The sequence below is a fragment of the Salmo salar genome, chromosome 15, assembly GCF_965601325.2.
Source record: "Salmo salar chromosome 15, fSalSal1, whole genome shotgun sequence".
NCBI classification, from domain to species: Eukaryota; Metazoa; Chordata; class Actinopteri; order Salmoniformes; family Salmonidae; genus Salmo; species Salmo salar.
Window position 1 is genome coordinate 100783462 of NC_138305.1, and position 12013 is coordinate 100795474.

The 12013-nt window shown below is 42.0% G+C and overlaps 1 pseudogene; it reads right to left on the reverse strand.

Moving 5' to 3' along the window:
- Positions 1-5708: 5708 nt before the first annotated feature.
- Positions 5709-12004, reverse strand: LOC145860827 (structural maintenance of chromosomes protein 1A-like; annotated as a pseudogene).
- Positions 12005-12013: the final 9 nt, after the last annotated feature.

Here is a 12013-nt window from a genome sequence, read left to right on the forward strand (position 1 = left end):
GTTTATATAGAGCGGCTATCTCCCAAATCCACCCTTAATTAAAGATCTGAAGATCTTTTATATCAATTGCAGTCAATTATTAAACGTCACCTTATTCAGTCTCATTCTGATTGTCGTAAAGTACTTGGTTATCTGCACGAACCCTGGCTAACAAGTTGAATCAGCAATGCACAAATTGGCTTAGTTATTTATTTACTAAATACCTAAATAAACCACATAGAATTACATATATATACACAGGATAGATCATACATTGATTACTAATCATGTCATGAAAAATCCCTAGTGGGCTAACCCGATATGACGGCTGGTTACACGAAGGAAGGGGGTTGGGTTTGAATGAAAGAGCGGGAAGACTGAGGGACAAAGGAATTGGGTTTCTATCGGACCTTGAGAAGCTATGCTACCGTAAATACAGAATCTCATGCATTCTAATAACCGCCCATTCGGAAAAGGAAAATGCAAGATATATATTTACTCTGAGCTGCGCTTCGATAGATGGATCGAAGATGAAAGACTGGTTTGCCCAGCAGAGATTACCATTGTCCTTTGAAGAATCTTTCTGGTCGTAGTGTTGTAGAGCAGATACGTTGTAGTACCCTGTCGTTCTTCGGAGATTGTCTGTCCTTTCCTAGGCCACGTATGTTTACAGCTACAGCTGATAACTCGACGTCTAGGATGTATCACTTCTTCTTTAGTGAATAATAGTTCAAAGTTCATACCAAGTTGCCATAATCAGCTCGTGCTGTATTCTGGCTGGTCTAGTCGAAATTCACCATTCCACTGTGGTGATCGTCACCTCCACGTGATCTGGTCTTATGTAAATTTTGTTAGATAGAGTAGTCATTCAACAATTCGCAACCCCAGCTCACGCAGGGGTTTGCTTAGTCTGACTAGAATTGGGTCACGGGGGGCTTTTGTACTGGGGAAGAAATGGGCGTGTTTCATCCCGCTCCAACCAATGTCTGTTCACTTGAGCGTGGCCACTGAGTGAGCATAAGTTTACTTATGAAAACAATTGTCTTGTTTAGGAGGAAAAAATTAAATTCATCGTTTCACAAATAGTTTCATATTTACAAATTTAAATTGCACAACAATTCCATGTGAAACTAGAATGTGTAGACTTTCCAAGATACAATTTATGCCGTCCTATCATCAGATATAATGTCCCAGACAACATCTGATCTGACATCATATTCTTTAAGTACCAACGGACACTTCCAAGTGGTTGAGAAAGGGAAGTATTGTTCCATTCCCAAACCTTTTGATGTTACTATACTTTCTCTGTAGTAACAAAAGGGCTTTCCAAGAGTCCATTCTGCAGAGTGGTGAGAGAAGGGGGACAGGTATTTATGGAAAGGTCATAAACCTCACCCAACAGGGCAACATCATGACAGGTGGCTAACAGACAATTCTGAGTTCAATCTTGGTTTCATCAGATCTTGTTTCTCATGGTCTGAGAGTGATTTAGGTGCCTTTTGGCAAACTCCAAGCGGGCTGTCAAGTCTCTTTTACTGAGGAGAGACTTCCCGTCTGGCCACTCTACCATAAAAGCCTGATTGTTGGTGCTGCAGAGATGGTTTTCCTTCAGGAAGGTTCTCCCATCTCCACAGAGGAACTCTGGATCTCTGTCAGTGTGACCATCGGCTTCTTGGTCACCTTCCTGACCAAGGCCCTTCTCCACCGATTGCTCAGTTTGGCTGGGCAGCCAGAGATAGGAAGATTCTTGGTGGTTCCAAACTACTTCCATTCAAGAATGATGGAGGCCACTGTGTTGGAGGGTATTGGGGGTAGCTAAAGGTACGGGAGGGTCAGGGATATTGGGGAGGGGGGGATGGGGAGGCTGGGGATGGGTATAGGGTGGGGTTGAGAGTCAGAGAGGGGGATAGGGGTGGGGTGGAAGGTTGAGAGACGGGGGTGGAAGGGGGAAGCAGGTCAGAGCAGGGGGTCAGGGGAGTCCTCCTGAGGCAGCCTAGCTGCCCCCCAGACAGAGAGAGGTGTAACTGTCCCCCTACCAACCAGAGATCTAAAGAAAACCCTCATCTGTCAACATGAAGAAGTAGATGAAAGAAGGAGGTACTTGTAGCAGCTCTAGCAGAATTGTCTCAACACATGAAAAAGAAGAGAGGAGAAAAGAGGGATGAGAGACAAAGCGAAGGAGTTGTGGGCAGCACTTCTAGAACCCTCTGAGAAAAGAGGGAGGAGGAGAAATGAAGGGAATTGAAGGTAGAGGAGCACGCTGCAGCCCTGTCTACCCTCATGAAAGAGAAGAGGAGAGAGTGAGGGAAAGAGGTGTGGATGTTCTTTCTTGCCTTCAGTGGCCAGGGCAGGGTAACTTTTGCTTCTGTGACACAGTGCAGATGAAGGATTGATTCTACTATAGATTGCCAACCCAAACTAATCTACAGTATAAACGTTCTTCATCTGAACAGTACAGTGAGTGGGCAGCCAGGAACACAGAGGTTGCTTCCCAAACGGCACCACATCCCTACTGCCTATGGGCTCTGGTCAAAACCAGTGTTGGAAAAAGTACCCAATTGTCACACTTGAGTGAAAGTAAAGATACTTTAATATAAAATGACTCAAGTAAGCATTGAAAATGTAACAAGTACTTTTGGGTGTCAGGGAAAATATATGGAATAAAAAGTACATTATTTTCTTTAGGAATGTAGTGAAGTAAAAGTTGTCAAAAATATAAACAGTAAAGTACAGATACCCCAAAAAGTGACTTAAGTAGTACTTTAAAATATTTTTACTTAAGTACTTTACACCACTGGTCAAAAGTAGTGCACTATATAGGGAATAGGGACAATACCATTAGGGAAGCAGACAAAGACTATCAGCAGTCCTCTCAGGTTGTCATGATCTCACAGACACGGTCCGAGGTGAGGGGCTTTTCCACCCGTTCTAGTATTCTATTTCAATGACAGTTAGCTTGAATCTGAAGACAGGTTGTTGAGGGATGCCTTCCTCCTCTGGGGTTTCCTCCCTGCTTTTGGATCAGTCTCGCATGCTACAGCTGCCTGCTGGTTATACATTGGTGTATACATTTCATCTACATTATATTCATTCAACACTATTTCTCCTGGACAGAGGCAAAGGTTTGTCTTCAGTTCACAACTTTTCATGGTGAGATGGAGATGGATATTTCTGCCTTTAGATCCACTGCTTGTTTACATCATAACATATGGTTTGTGAGATGATTTGCCTGCTGATAGGATTTCCAACTAGATTAAAGATAATACATTTGTATTTCCATAGTCATGTTCTGTGATATTTTATAGGATGAAACATTCATGGTATGTTTAAAAGGAGGGCGCGACAGGCAGATTCATGGTCTGTTTAAAGCTGTTCTGATTGTAACATAATTACACTGAGTATACCAGAAATTAGGAACACCTTCCTAATATATTTTTTGTTGTTGTCAGATCTAGCTTTTACAACATTGGCAAAACCAACAAATAAAACATCTAAAAACATGTGTGACTTGATTTTCTTGTCTGCAAATAAATATGAAGCCAAGATCAATGAAATAAAAAAATTGAAAAAAACTGGAGTACTGTACTTTAAGACAAATTCACCTCCATCTTTCATCGAATCAGATGGCTTATTCATCACAAAACCATTTGATGTTGCCAATTATTTTAATGATACCTTCATTGGCAAAGTGGGCAAACTTAGGCAGGAAATGCCAACAGCGAACAGTGAGCCATCGTATTCACACATAAAAAAACTAATAATGAAAGAAAAGCATTGCAAGTTTGAATTTTATCAAGTTAGTGTGGGAGAGGTGGGAAAATTATTGTTATCGATCAATAATGACAAACCTCCTGGCATTGAAAAGTTAGATGAGCTACTGAGGATGGTAGCTGACTCTATAGCCACACCTACCTATCTGTCATATCTTTAATCTGAGCCTAGAGGAAAGTACTTGTCCTCAGGCCTGGAGGGAAGACAAAGTCATTCCGCTACCCAAGAGTGGTTAAGCAGCATTTACTGGTTCTAATAGCAGACCTAGCAGCTTACTGCCAGCTCTTAGTAAACTGGTGGGAAAAATTGTTTTTGACCAAATAGAATGCTATTTCTCTGTAAACAAATTAACAACAGACTTTCAGCATGCTTATGGAGATGGGCACTCAATATGTACTGCACTGACACAAATGACTGATGATTGGTTGAAAGACATTGATAAGATTGTAGGAGCTGTACTGTTAGAATTCAGTGCAGCCTTTGACATTATTGACCATGACCTATTATTGAGAAAACATATGTGTTATGGCTTTTCAACCTCAGCTCTGAATCCACAATATGGCAATCTATCTAATAGAACTCAGAGGGTTTTCTTCAATGGAAGCTTCTCTAATGTCAAACATGTAAAGTGTGGTGTACTGCAAGGCAGCTCTCTAGGCCCTCTACTATTTCCTATTTTTACTAATGACCTGCCACTGGCATTAAACAAGGCATGTGTGTCCATGTATGCTGATGACTCAACCATATACGCATCAGCAACCACAGCTAATGAAGTCACTGAAACCCATAACAAAGAGTTTTGCAATGGGTGACCAGTGAAAAACTGGTCATAAGCATCTCTAAAACTAAGAGCAGTGCATTTGGTACAAATCATTCCCTAAGTTCTAGACCTTAGCTGAATCTGGTAATGAATGGTGTTGCTGTTGAACAAGTTGAGGAGAATAAATAACCTGAGATTGTTACCTGAGATTGTAAACTGTCATGATCAAAACATATAGATTCAATGGTTGTAAAGATGGGGAGAGGTCTGTCCGTAATAAAGACATGTTCTGCTTTTTTGACACCACACTCCAAAAAGCAAGTCCTGCAGGCTCTAGTTTTATTTTATCTTGATTATTGTCCAGTCGTGTGGTCGAGTCCTGCAAGGAAAGACCTAGATAAGCAGCAGCTGGCCCGGAACAGAGTGGCACATCTTGCTCTTCCTTGTAATCAGAGGGCCAATATAAAATTCTATGCAATCCAGTCTCTCTTTGCTAAGAGTTGAGGAGAGACTGACTACATCAATTCTACTTTTTATTAGAAACAATGTGTTGAAAATTCCAAATTGTTTGCATAGTCAACTTTAACACAGCTTTGACACAGACACTTACCCCACCAGGAATGCACCAGAGGTCTTTTCACAGTCCCCAAATCCAATAAAGCATACAGTATTATATAGAGCCATTATTGCATGGAACTCCCTTCCGTCTCATATTGCTCAAATGAACAGCAAACCTGGTTTCAAAAAGCCGATAACGTAACAGCGCATGGCACAACGCCTCTCCCCAATTTGACCTAACTAGTTTGTGTGTATGTATTGATATGTAGGCTACGTTTCTCTTTTTTTAAATGTATGTAGTTCTGTCCTCCAGCTGTTCTTGTCTATTAATGTTCTTGATTATGTCATGTTTTGTGTGGACCCCAGGAAGAGCAGCTGCTGCTTTCACAACATCTAATGAGGACCCTAATTAAAAACCCCTCCAAAAATATATAATATCGTGAGATATCAATAAATACTAAGAAATATCATGAGTGAGTGAACCTAGCCAGTCCACCAGAGTAGTCCTTTCTGGAGTGCATCGCAGAACAACAGATGAGTTCGCTTGAATTGTGCTGAACAATATGATAACATATGCTGCAGAATAACATGACAAAGGTCATGCTGCTGCTGCTACTGCTACTCAATTGGAACACACAAGTTCTAAAATAGTTGTGTTTATTAACTGAAAATAATCAATCCACTGTCAATGGAATACGCAACATTTCTGAAGCAGGATTGACCCATAACTGGAGTTACCCCATATGTCTTGGACTGATTAAAAATAAATACCATGGGACACTTTCAAAGCCACTATCAAAAGCAGACATCACTTCCCCAAATCAATGGTACTCAGCTACTAATAACTTTATCCCCTAAATAAATTGTCCAAAAGTGATAATACAATTCATAAAGATTGGATAGGAACTTTCTGCTAGAAACAGATGTACCTAGACGTGCTACAGTAGAAACACATTATTAGCAAAGCCTAAGGTAATAATTGCTTTTCATGATCATTTTAAAGTGATGTTCACCAGTTGTCACCTCTATTTAGGTGATAAAATGATATTGGTCACCCTAATGGAGTTCCATGATTATCTCACGACAGTTTGTAATGTACTCGATGCAATTAAAGATCATTAAACAGTATAAAATAAGTAGGGTCCTGTATTTTGCACAGTCATGTGACATGCCTGGATTTTAACCTTCATCTAAAGCTTTTTCATCAAACTGTCCCCTTTTATTTTAGGTCAGATGGTCCAGCACCATCCTCAGACAATAGCTTTCATTTTTGGTGCATTCTCATTTCAAAATAACCCTTAAAATACATGATAAAATCTTGCTGTGGCAGATAATTGCGCAAAACACAGGGCCCAAATGTGTGTCTGCTCTCTTCATCCACCTCAAACTCGACAGGTTCTCCATCTCCAACACTGAGAAAGGTATTATACTGTTTTTCTCCAACACTGCAAAGGTATTTCCTTGGGTTGTTTTTCTTTATGGTTGTACATTGTACAAAAACCTCTTATTTGGTGCCATTCCTGTTGGTGAAACCAACTAGCCATTCCTGACTTGATACTACACTTGATCTTAGGCAAAAGGCAGAGAAATGATAACCATAGGCATTGCTGACATTGAACCACATCGTGAAGAAGTGAAACAACCAGAACAACTCAGTTTGGATCCAAGCTAGTTCGACTTGGGGGGAATCAGATGACATCCGACTGGCAATGAAGCAGACATCAAATGAGACCTAAGGCTTTTCCAATTCTAACACAAATCAGATAATGAAAGTAGCACAATAAATGAAAAATGCCCAAGCAGGCTGTACTTACCAGGATTTCAGATACATACATTTCAGTGAGTTTTTAAAAAAAGAGGTAGAAAATGGGCAGAAACAGCGAGGGACTAGCTGGACTTTAAAAAAACACTCATTTCCATTGTCAGTTACAAAATGTTTTAAAACGTTTTCAGTTGCCTGCATTAAGGAATACAACCATGGTTCAGTTGACCAAGCAGAGTGTCAAAATGCCAATGAGTTAAAAGGTATGTCTGTCATTTAATTTCGCTCCTCTCCTCCGAGTGATGTTCTGCTCGTTGGGGTTCTACTCATTGGGGTTGGCGTCATGGTACACAGACAGGTCAAAGGTTAGTACTTTGCTGATGACGCAATCTCCTTGCTGTGGGGGGGGGGGGGGGGGGAGGGGTGCTGTCAGTTTTGCCATTATTTCATAGAAAACAGCTAGCACACAACTACATTTTATTATCTAATATGTGAGAGAAAGTATTATGGAAAGTATTGTTTTTATGCAAAAGTCATAAAAAGGATTTATGGATAGGTGTGTTGCATCTTATGTTTATGCGGTGCTTGTGTGTGAGCATACTTCTGGATAGACCCCTATGAGCGAGTCAGCCTTGGTGTAGAACTCTTCCTTCAGAGAGATCACTATAGCCTGAGTATTCACTGACTGGTCCTTAATGTAGTTGGCCACCTGCAGAGTCACATATTTAGAGAGTTAGGACGTTGAGGTTTCTGCATTATGATGCATTTATTTACCTACATTCCTTGGCAGCCATGTTAGCACCCCCTGGGCAATATTGACCAACAGCAGTCCACTGAATAATAAAGCAATGATAAATACAATATTCTAAATTCTCGTCATGAATGGATAAATGGAACGCTCGAAGGCGCCAACATGGCATCCATTCTTATAGTTGGCCCAACTTTCTAAATATATGGCTCTGGTCACCTGTATAGATGGACAGTATTAGACATAACAGCATGGTCATTACATAAGTGATGTAGTTGGCCACCTACAAAATCTCCAACTCTGTTAGACATAACAATAACATGAGGCACGTCTGAAATGGCATCCTATTTCCAACCTATCCCCTTTATACACTAAGAATATGTGCTTTTTCCATGACAGAATGAGCAGGTGAATCCAGATGCTATGATCCCTTATTGATGTCACTTGTTGAGGCAACTGAGAATACACTGTGTATGTGTGTTATTCAGAGGGTGAATGGGCAAGACTAAAAAATATAAGTTCCTTTGAACGGGGTATGGTAGTGGGTGCCAGGCGCACCGATTTGTGTCAAGAACTGCAACGCTGTTGGGTTTTTCACGCTCAACAGTTTCCCGTGGGTATCAAGAATGGTCCACCACCCAAAGGACATCCAGCCAATTTGATACAACTGTGGGAAGCATTGGAGTCAACAAGTGCCAGCATCCCTGTGGAACGCATTCAACACCTTGTAGAGTTCATACCCTGATGAATTGAGGCTGTTCAGAGGGCAAAATGGGGGGGGGGTATTAAGTATGGACATTTCATGAGATTAAAATGTAATTTTTGCAGCAGGGTTTTAGACACCTTGCCGATGTTGGTGTTGTCCAGAGCAGCATCAATCTCATCCAGGACGAAGAATGGGGCAGGCTTGTAGCTGTGTATGGCAAACAGCAGAGCCAGGGCGGCTACAGTCTTCTCCCCTCCAGACAGGTTGTCCATGGGTCTGAACCTCTTTCCAGGGGCAACACAGTTATAGTTGATCCCATCCAGGTAAGGCTCCTCAGGGTTCTCTGGCCCAAGGAAGGCCTGGGGGTAGACAGATATTTAACCAACATGTACACACAGGTGCAGCCAAATATCACAACATCCAAGAAGGAATAGTTGTCTCGCTCACAATTAAAAGCTGATGGTTTTATTTCTTTAGACTAAAAGCAGAACTTTTAGTCCCAATTTTTGTACATTATTTTGAATAAGTTAAATTTTATTTGTTCTGGGAACACAGTTAACCGTTTAAAAGTCAGCCCCTGCCAAGGACACTCCATTTGACTCAACCCAATAGGACAAAACGATATGCTATCTGGTCACAGAGAGTGATACCTGGGCAGAGCTGTTGCGTGACAGGGCTTTGTAGATCTCATCAATGTTGGTGGATACAGCCTCAAAACAGGCGTTAAAGCGGTCAAACCTCTCCTTCTTGATCTGCTCAAACGCCTGCTTGGCTTTCTTGGCTCTCTTACGGGCCGCCTCAAACTCTGGAATACAGAATAGATCATCATGAACACCTTATGCAATAATTATAAATTCTTTCTTGTTTCAGAAACATTTCATACAGTCAGTGAGAGAGAGGGAGGGATTAAGTTAGCCCATGTCTCCAGACTCAAGTGTAAGCCAGGGTTCTACATTTCTAAATTCCCCCACCTCCTCCTCTGTCCCTGACAGACTGTAGTTTCTCCATGGTCTTCATGTTGGGTTCCACACCTAACTAAACCCTGTCCTCCTCTCTCCTTCTTACCATCGCTGGTCTCCTGGAACTTGTCCCTGACAGACTCTAGTTTCTCCATGGTCTTCATGTTGGGTGCGCTGATCCTCTGCAGTATAGACTGCTGCTCATTGAGACGCTGCTGCAGTGTGTGCATCTCTGCTTTGATCTCATCCTCCGCCAGCGCGTCCTGAGTGCACACACACACACACGCACACACACACACACACACACACACACGTTAAGTGACTCATATCCTCGGCACACACTGCATTTCAAACTCACCTAAAACAACCTTATTGCTGGGTATTGAATCATGACTGAAACAGCTACAGTACACACAGATATAGAGTCTGAGTCTATGTGGAGAGAGAAACTATGTCCCAATTCTCCACACATCTCCTAAAGTATCTACTTGCACACTCCCAGACACAGCCTTAGTATGCAGGGCTCAGACATGTGTGTACTTCTTACCTTGAGGTTTTCAGACAGGTTGCTGTAGTCTCTCTCTATGAGAGCCTCTTTAGCCAGGACAGTACTGGATGGTCTGGACTGGTCTCCTGGAACTGACTGCTATTTGGGGCAGCAGGTAGCCTAGTGGTTGGAGCGTTGGGCCAGTATCCGAAAGGTTGCTTGATCGAATCCCTGAGCTGACAAGGTAAAAATCTGTTGTTCTGCCCCTGAACAAGGCAGTTAACCCACTGTTCCTAGGCTGTCATTGAAAATAAGAATTTGTTCTTAACTGACTTGCCTAGTTAAATACAAATAAATAGACTCCTCCTGCTGAGAGCTCCCCTAGAGGGAGAGAGGGAGAGAGAACAGTGAGGCAGTCAGGTTGGTCGGAAGGGAGGAGTGAGAGAAAGAAAGCTGAGAGAAAGAAAGCAGGAGTGAGAGCACAAGAAAAATAAAGAGTGTGTTTAGCACCTCTCCCTGGCCGATGTCGTCCATGGTCCCAGAGCGTAGCGGCAGTCTGATGTCCTGCATCTTACAGGCCTGCAGCAGGTTGTGGCGGTCGCTGCGTTTCTGCTCCAGCTTGGTCTCGATGGCCGTCACCTCTTTCTGCAGCTGGGTCAGCTCCCTGTGGAAATAACACATTGGTCAAACAATGCCAAACTACAATGCTACAAACTAGTAGCTATCTTTCTGAGTCAACTCCTTGAGGGAATAATATGCATTGCTCAAAGAATACTGCTGCAAACTACAAACACAAACGTAAACACACACTGAAGCAAAATGGCAACGCTACAACTGTCCTTTTTTCTTAAAACACATAAATAAAGCAATGTAGTAAGTAAAAAAAAAGTTCCTTGTAGAAATGGGTGGAAAAAAGAGGATGAGGGTTTGGTTTGTGTGCTTGGGCGTGTCTAAACTTTGAGACTCACTTGTTGGCTCCTCCTAGTTTCTTACGTATCTCCTCCATCTGGTGGTTCTTGTCGTTGACCTCTGACTTCTTGGTGAGGTGCTGGTTCTTCAGGTCCTGCAGCTGGGACATGATCTCATCTATGGTCTTCATGTGGCGGTGCTCCTCCTGGGAAAGACAGACACAGGGAGAAAAGGTTTGAAAGCTCTTCCAATCTGACCAAGAAAGAAAGAAATGACACATTTGATTGACTCCATCGGTCTGAGAATTTAGGTTGCATCCCGATTATCCACCCTTCTTCTGAAGCGTGCACATTTCCTCATCATGGATTTAAAAGCATTGGATTGGTGGATGGTGGTTGGCAGGAGTGTCCACCATTGTTAAATCCATGAGAAGGAGTGTGCACACTTCAGGAGAAGGGTGACAAATCAGGAAACAGATTTACAGTGCCTTCAGAAAGTATTCATACCTCTCAACTTCTTCCACATTACAGCCTGAATTCAAAATCGATTCAATATACATTTTTTTTCAATATCTCATTTACATAAGTATTCACAAACAGACATATGACACAATATATTTAGCTAATTTAGGCTTTTTCTCCAGCAGGATATTAGGATAGATGTGACAGTCAAAACACCTCAAAACAGACACGGTATCAAGAACAAGATAAAACTAGCTGAAACGAGCGACCTATGGTTCCCACATGGCATCTTTAGTCATTGTTGCTAGCTATCTGACCATCCAGAATCACAACAACACACGGACTTCTGCCCCATTGAAGCATTCACATCGTTTTCGTGATCTAACCCTTCTATAAAATAACCCTTTTTGGTTTCAGGTAGAACCCTTTTTGGTTTCAGGTAGAACCCTTTTTGGTTTCAGGTAGAACCCTCTGTGGAAAGGGCTCTACATTGAACCCAAAAGAGTTTTACCTGGAACCAATAAGGGCTCTACATTGAACCCAAAAGAGTTTTACCTGGAACCAATAAGGGCTCTACATTGAACCCAAAAGAGTTTTACCTGGAACCAATAAGGGCTCTACATTGAACCCAAAAGAGTTTTACCTGGAACCAATAAGGGCTCTACATTGAACCCAAAAGAGTTTTACCTGGAACCAATAAGGGCTCTACATTGAACCCAAAAGAGTTTTACCTGGAACCAATAAGGGCTCTACATTGAACCCAAAAGAGTTTTACCTGGAACCAATACGGGTTCTTCAAAGGGTTCTCCTATGGGGACAGCCAAAGAACCCTTTTAGGTTCTAGTTATCATCTTTTTTTCAAAGAGTACAGGCTAACAAATCACTGTGTTTTGAAGACCCCCATGACGATAAT